General features: G+C 40.8%; 1 pseudogene; it reads left to right on the plus strand.

The window, feature by feature from the left end:
- The first annotated feature begins 958 nt into the window (after positions 1–958).
- Positions 959–1,832, plus strand: LOC125130405 (poly(A) polymerase type 3-like; annotated as a pseudogene).
- The last annotated feature ends 4,981 nt before the right edge of the window (positions 1,833–6,813 follow it).

The raw sequence follows: 6,813 nt of genomic DNA on the forward strand, positions 1-6,813 counted from the left end.
CCGTTAGCCACTTCTCTCCATCACAGTGCCATGGTGGGGCCAAATGAGCAAATATTTGTGACTATGCCCTGAAATCTATATTTTAAAAAAATGAAGAGTAACATGTCTTTTAGTTCACAAATATTCTGTTTTCTAGAAGTGGTAGGGAAATTTTTAACTCTTGTTAACACACCAGAAAGAATTCAAATGTTTAAAACAAGCTAAAATACCGACATTAGTAGTACGTTATTTAAAGTCAGTGTCCTTTCTGAAAACAGAAACAAATGCTCCTGTACCTGCTATAGAATGGCATTAAAAATTACTGAGCGATAATTCTGGATTGCCCATTTAGTCTCATTTTTCTTCTCATCACTTTCGCTCTGATTGGCATATCTTTAGATGCGAGCAGTTCTTTCTCCTTCCTACCCTTGCTAACTGTGATCTTGATTATGCAAAGAAGTGGGCTGCACACACCAGGACAGAATATCTACCTCACCACTTGTGAGTTAGTCACCAAGAGTAACTTAGTTTCTCAAAGTTAAGAGAAGCCTGACTCCCTGTCTCTGCGAAAGAGAACACAGGAACATACTGCATAAGGTTCTTTTGAGGGTCATAAATAGTGTATATTCAGGGTCTGGAAATATAATAAGCTCTGGAAAAATGATAATGCTCACTGCTGTTCTGGCAAGAACTGTGTGACCGCACTTTGCTGTAATGGTAACGTGGAGGACTTACTGGTTCTGGAGTTCAGCAAGAATCCAGCCAAGGCTCCAGAATTTTGCTGCAGGAGCGCTCAGGTGCCACGTTGGGATAAAGAGAAGAAGAAACGCTCGCTGGGCGGGAGCGGGTGCCGGAAGCGGTTGGCACACCGCCCTTTCCTCCCGCCTCAGTGGACCACGCCTAGGAAGGGGGCGGGGCGGGCGAGTGGGCGTGGCCCGCGCGGGAGATAGTTTCAGGTTACAAGCGCGCCGACCACAATTTGCCCCCAGCAGCTACGCAGCGCCTAAGCAAACTTGCTGGCTGCCTACTTACACAGAAAATAATCCAGAAGCCCTTTGGGGTTTTGGAAGAGGAACTGCAGCGCAGGATTTTAATTTGGGGGAATTAAATAACCTGGTAAAAGAGTGGATACGAGAAATCAGTGAAAGAATCTTTCCACCATCTGTCATTGAAAATGTTGGTGGAAAAATGTTTCCGTTTGGATCTTATAGGAGTGTATACAAAAGGTACTGATATTGCTGCGTAAGGCGTTGCGCCAAGACATGTTGATCGAAGTGACTTTTTCACCTCATTCGGTGATAAGTTGAAGTTACAGGAAGAAATAAAAGATTTAAGAGCTGTTGTTGTAGAGGCATTTGTACCAGTTATCAAATTGTGTTTTCATGGGATAGAGATTGATATTTTGCTTGCAAGATTAGCAGTGCAGACTGTTCCAGAAGACTTGGACTTTAGAGATGACAGTCTGCTTAAAAATTTAGATATAAGATGCATAAGAAGTCTTAACCACTGCAGGGTAACCTATGAAATTTTACATCTAGTACCAAACACTGACAACTTCAGGTTAACCCTCAGAGCTATCAGACTGTGGGCCAAACACCACAACATCTATTCCAATATATTAGGTTTACTCAGTGGTGTTTCCTGAGCTATGCTAGCAGCAAGAACTTGCCAGCTTTACCCAAATGCAATAGCAATTACTCTTGTACATAAATTTTTCTTGGTATTTTCTAAATGGGAATGGCAGAATCCAGTCCTATTGCAACAGCCTGAGGAATGCAATCTTAATTTGCCTGTATGAGACCCAAGGGTTGGTATATTATTTTTTTCCCCTACAAATTCACGTTGTGCAATAACAAGCAAAAATCAGCTGCATAAAGTTCTGGGAGACTTCTCATCCTGTTACCTGTGAATGGACACGTTCGTATTACACTTTCCTTTAATCTCAACTATAATTGTCCTCTGATGTGAGAAGCATAATTATGTATCTTGTGAACTACATTTAATTGTACATAATTTATAGATCAAGATCACTAATATTTTAATTTATTTTATCTTTTTTTTTTCTCCCCTCCCCACCCTCTCCTCATATGGACAAGGCAGTGGGGGAAAGGGCTGGCATCATGCCTGGTGGTAATAGGACTGTTCTAATGGCGAACAGTATAAATATTATAATAAAGGTAAGTATTAGGATCACTTGAAGACATCACATCAAGGATGTTTGAAACAGGAATGGGCTGGGTCTTAAAGGACGGAAATGAAATTTGCAGGCTGGCAGGACTGAGGAGAAAGGATCCCTAACAAAGACCTCAGTGTGTCCAGATCTCAGAGAAATGAAGTGGCATGGATGGTTCACTGTGCTGAAGCGTGATCTGAGAGCAGATCAACAATGACTGTCTCAGGGTTCATCCTGAGACATATAAGTTTTATACTCCCTTCTGCTAGGACCCAATGAAGTGTTCAGCAGTGTTTTGGAAGGATCATTTCACATTTTGTGTGGGAGTTCCCGTTGTGGCTCAGCAGGTTAAGATACTGATTAGTATCCCTGAGGACGCAGGTTTGATCCCTGGCCTCACTCAGTGGGTTAAGGATCCGGCATTGCCATGAGCTGTGGTGTAGGTCACAGATGTGGCTTGCACCCATCATTGCTGCGGCTGTGGTTGTGGTGTAGGCCGGCAGCTGCAGCTCCAATTCAACCCCTAGCCAGGAACCTCCATATGCTACAGGAGCAGCCCTAAAAGAAAGAAGAAAAAATAACATCTGTATAGAGAATGGATTGGAGGAGAGGAAAGATTGTAAAATGAGAGATGAATTGGTATATTTGGAAGAGCTGGACAAGAAAGAGTGTGCTGCTGAATTATGGCAGCACTGGTGTAAGTAGAAGAAGGGAACAACTAAGAGACAGAATCAACAGAACTTAGTGAATGACTCTAAGGCATGGGAAGGAGACAGGAGCTGCGTTTCCTAGTTCCTAGGGTGCCTGAGTAGATAGTGGACAGATTAAACTTAATGAAATGATGAGCTTTTCAATGTGAAAATGTTCAAACACTATTACACGAGAAGACATAATGAAGTGGCTTCACGTTTGCACTTAATTTACAATAAATGTCTGGATTTAAGAAATACTTTTCTTTATATTTGACAATTGGAAATGAAGGCTAAACAACTGTATTCTTATATACTCAAAATCACCTTGAATGGGCAACAGCTACAAATGCTAGATCATCTTATAGGCAAGGATATGCTTTTCCAGATCAGGCGATAATTAAATATATTGTCATGTGTGATGATGTTCTCAACAAAACCTGACATAATTTCCCTTCCATTTGCATGGTGGTTGCATTCTTAGAAAATTCTGTGTATGTTTACATGGTACAAACTTACTGTACGTTCATAGGTAAAATGGTAGCCAGCCTTAGAAAATGGTAAACAGTATTTTCACTTACATGGATGCCTAATGTGAGCATCTAAAGTCGTCATACAGAATATAGGGCCATTCTTTGTGGGAGACTGTCCTGCAGATTACAAAATATTGAGCCATTCCTGCTTCCTCATATGCTATGGTGACACATAAGTCACTGAGACAATTAAAAATACTCTCAGCAAATTTCCCAATCATTCCCCAGAAGATGTATCACTCTGACCCCACTAAGAACTAGTGTGCTTGGGGCATATTCCAGAGAAGACACCACAGCACCCTCTTTCTCAGCATCTGTGGGGACCATTTCAGCCCAGAAATTAAAAATCAATTTCCTTAAAAGGAACTATGATCCTGCTAATCAAGAAATCTTCTTAGGTTGACTTAAGCTGCACGAGACACACTGTTAATCAGAAAGTAGAAGGGGAAAAATATCTTATCCCTTCTTTAGTTTTTAGAAGGTCTCATCTCTGTCTCTGAGTGTTGGTGGGACCTTAAGCAGCCCATGAACTGTAACAGCTAGTCCAGGGGAAGAGCTAGGGGCAAGATAAGAAGAAAGATAGTATCTTTACTTTATGGCTGCCCTGGCCCATTGGTTTATTGAATCCAGTGAGTGATGTGCTGGAGCCGGCTTGCACTGGCTCCAGAATTTGATGAACCAGCTGACAGCATACGGGATGCTTGCAATTGGCCATGGCTGCAATTGGCCATGGCAACAGTATTTAAACCATGAAAATTGGAAGAAACTACTAATCAGGCCTCTCCCCACTACTCAGAGCCAGTAGTTCAGCATTCTCCCAGCACCCTACTGGCTGGAATTCTCCTCTATTTGGGTGGCAAGGGAGCAGTTGTCCCTGGGGAGGCATTCCATCCTCTATACCCTGTCTGACCCCACAGGCTGCTCATTATGACTTTAGTGTTCAGTGATAATGCTTACATCACAGTAAGCATTACATAACACTTGTGGACACCTCAGTGCTGTTACTCTGAAACATCCATGCAAGGGTCTCATGGATGAACAGCCTCTGTGCTGGACGATGCTCTAGGCAGCTAAAATGATTCCCCAAAAGAAACATGTCTGGGAAATCCTAGAAGTTCTACCTGGTGGATAATGCATTCCAGTCCTCCCCCACCCTTTTAATAATAGCTAGGTTTTACTCAAAGCTTCAGCTTGGGTATAAAAGCAGACTCATTCATTCTTCACTCGATCGGTCGGCTGCCCCTGCAAGACCAAGCTTGGGGAAAAGCCATGATCACCTCCGAAGCGATTGAAACTGACAAGACCCTGAGCTTCAGTTTCTGGGCCAAAAAGAGTTAAGAACTCTGTCAGGCTCAAGTCACTAGAGACTTCAGAAGTCAGTCAGATCTGCCGACTCAACACATTTTGCTTGAAACAGGAAAAGATGCCAACTGAAGTCGACTGACAAAAGAGATTTCCAGGGAGTGGTAAAACTAAGGAGAAAGCAGAAGGGAATATGTAGTGATAGTAATTATTCCTACCTCAAACAATCTGACAGCACTTTTCGAGCTATTCTGTCTCCTTTCTCTACCACGTTCTCTGAGCTAAGTATTATGTTGGCTATTTTACAGGTGGCAAAACTACCTTGGTCAAATAGATGAGCTTGTTCTAGAACATTTGGAGAAATCAGAACTAAAATCCTGGTCTTCAAAGATCTTCCTGTCAATCACTGACTCTAGGTACATGTCTCCCATTTGAAAACGTGAAGATATAATAAAATATCTCTTGAACTGCATCAATGCTTGGTTTTTGGGCTTTTATGTACATGAACCTCTTTTAATATAGTTGAAAATAGTCAAACATACATTTAGTTCAATTGAATTCTAATACATTTTCAAAAAAATCTATATCAGCTATAATAGCTCCATATGTTATTTGATCTTTCTTTTTTCTCATTTTCTTTTTTTAAAGCAGCTTTATTGAGATACAATAAGCATGCGATAAACACAAGTCTACAATGTGATAAGTTTTCCATATGTATAAACCCATGAAACAATTACCTTGTTCAAGATAATGATTTTTCCATCACCTCCAAAATTTGCTCATGCCTTTTGTAATTCCTCTCACTTAATCATCTCACCTACCCCTTCAGGCAACACCTAGTCTACTCTGCCAATGCAGATAAGTTTTCAATTTCAAAGTTTTATCAGAAGGTCCCTGGGGAGTTCCCGTTGTGGCTCAGTGGTTAATGAATCTGACTAGCATACATGAGGTTGCAGATTCAATCCCTGGCCTCGCTCAGTGGGTTAAGGATCTGGCATTGCCCTGAGCTGTGGTGTAGGTCGAAGACATAGCTTGAATCCTGTGTTGCTGTGGCTGTGGTGTAAGCTGGCAGCTGTAACTCTGATTCAACCCCTAACCTGAGAACCTCCATATGCCACAGGTGCAGCCTGAAAGAAAAAAAAAAAGTCCCTGGGATGGGATAGACCACGATGGAAAATAATATATTAAAAAAGAATATATATATGTGTGTGTGTGTGTGTGTGTGACTGAGTCACTTTGCTGTACAGCAAACATTGGTACAATTTAAATCAACTATACTTCAATAAAAAATAAAGACGGACTCATACATTGTTTTCTCAATATCTGGCCACTTTCACTTAATATAGTAATTTTGAGATATATTCATGTTGTCGTTTTTACATTCGTTCCTTCCTCGTTATCAATGAGTACCAGTTCATTGTATGAATATGCCATGATTTGTCTATCTATTCACCTATTGATGGACATTTGGCTATTCTCCAATTTGGGGCTATTACAAATAAAGCTGCTCTGAATATTTATGCAGAAGTCTCATATGGGCACATATTATTTCTTTTCTCTTAGGTTAATGCATTAGAGTGGAATGGCTAGATAGCATATGTTTAACTTTTTGAGAAAGTTAAACTGTCAAACTTTTCCAAAGGGTCTTTACCATTTTATATTCCCAACAGCACAGTTTGAAAGTTCTATTTCCTCCACATCCTGGCCAACACCTAGTATATCAATTTTTCAAACTTTAACCATACTAATAGGTGTATAGTGATATCTCATGTGGTTTTAATTTGCATTTTCCTAATCAATAGTGACATTAAGGACCTGTTCGTGTGGTTTTTTGCCATGCATGTAGCTTCTTTGGCGAAGTCTGTTTAAATATGTTGCCCATTTTTAACTGGGTTATTTCCATATTATTGAGTTCTGAGAATTCTTCACATATTGTAGATACAGGGCTTTAGCAGCTATATGCTTTACAAATATTTTCTTCCAGTCTGTGGTTTGTCTTTTCTTTTTTTTCTTTTTTCTTTTTTTTTTTTTTGCTATTTCTTTGGGCTGCTTCTGTGGCATATGGAGGTTCCCAGCCTAGGGGTCTAATCGGAGCTGTAGCCGCCGGCCTACGCCAGAGCCACAGCAACGCTCGATC

Source organism: Phacochoerus africanus, chromosome 7 (assembly GCF_016906955.1).
Source record: "Phacochoerus africanus isolate WHEZ1 chromosome 7, ROS_Pafr_v1, whole genome shotgun sequence".
NCBI lineage: Eukaryota > Metazoa > Chordata > Mammalia > Artiodactyla > Suidae > Phacochoerus > Phacochoerus africanus.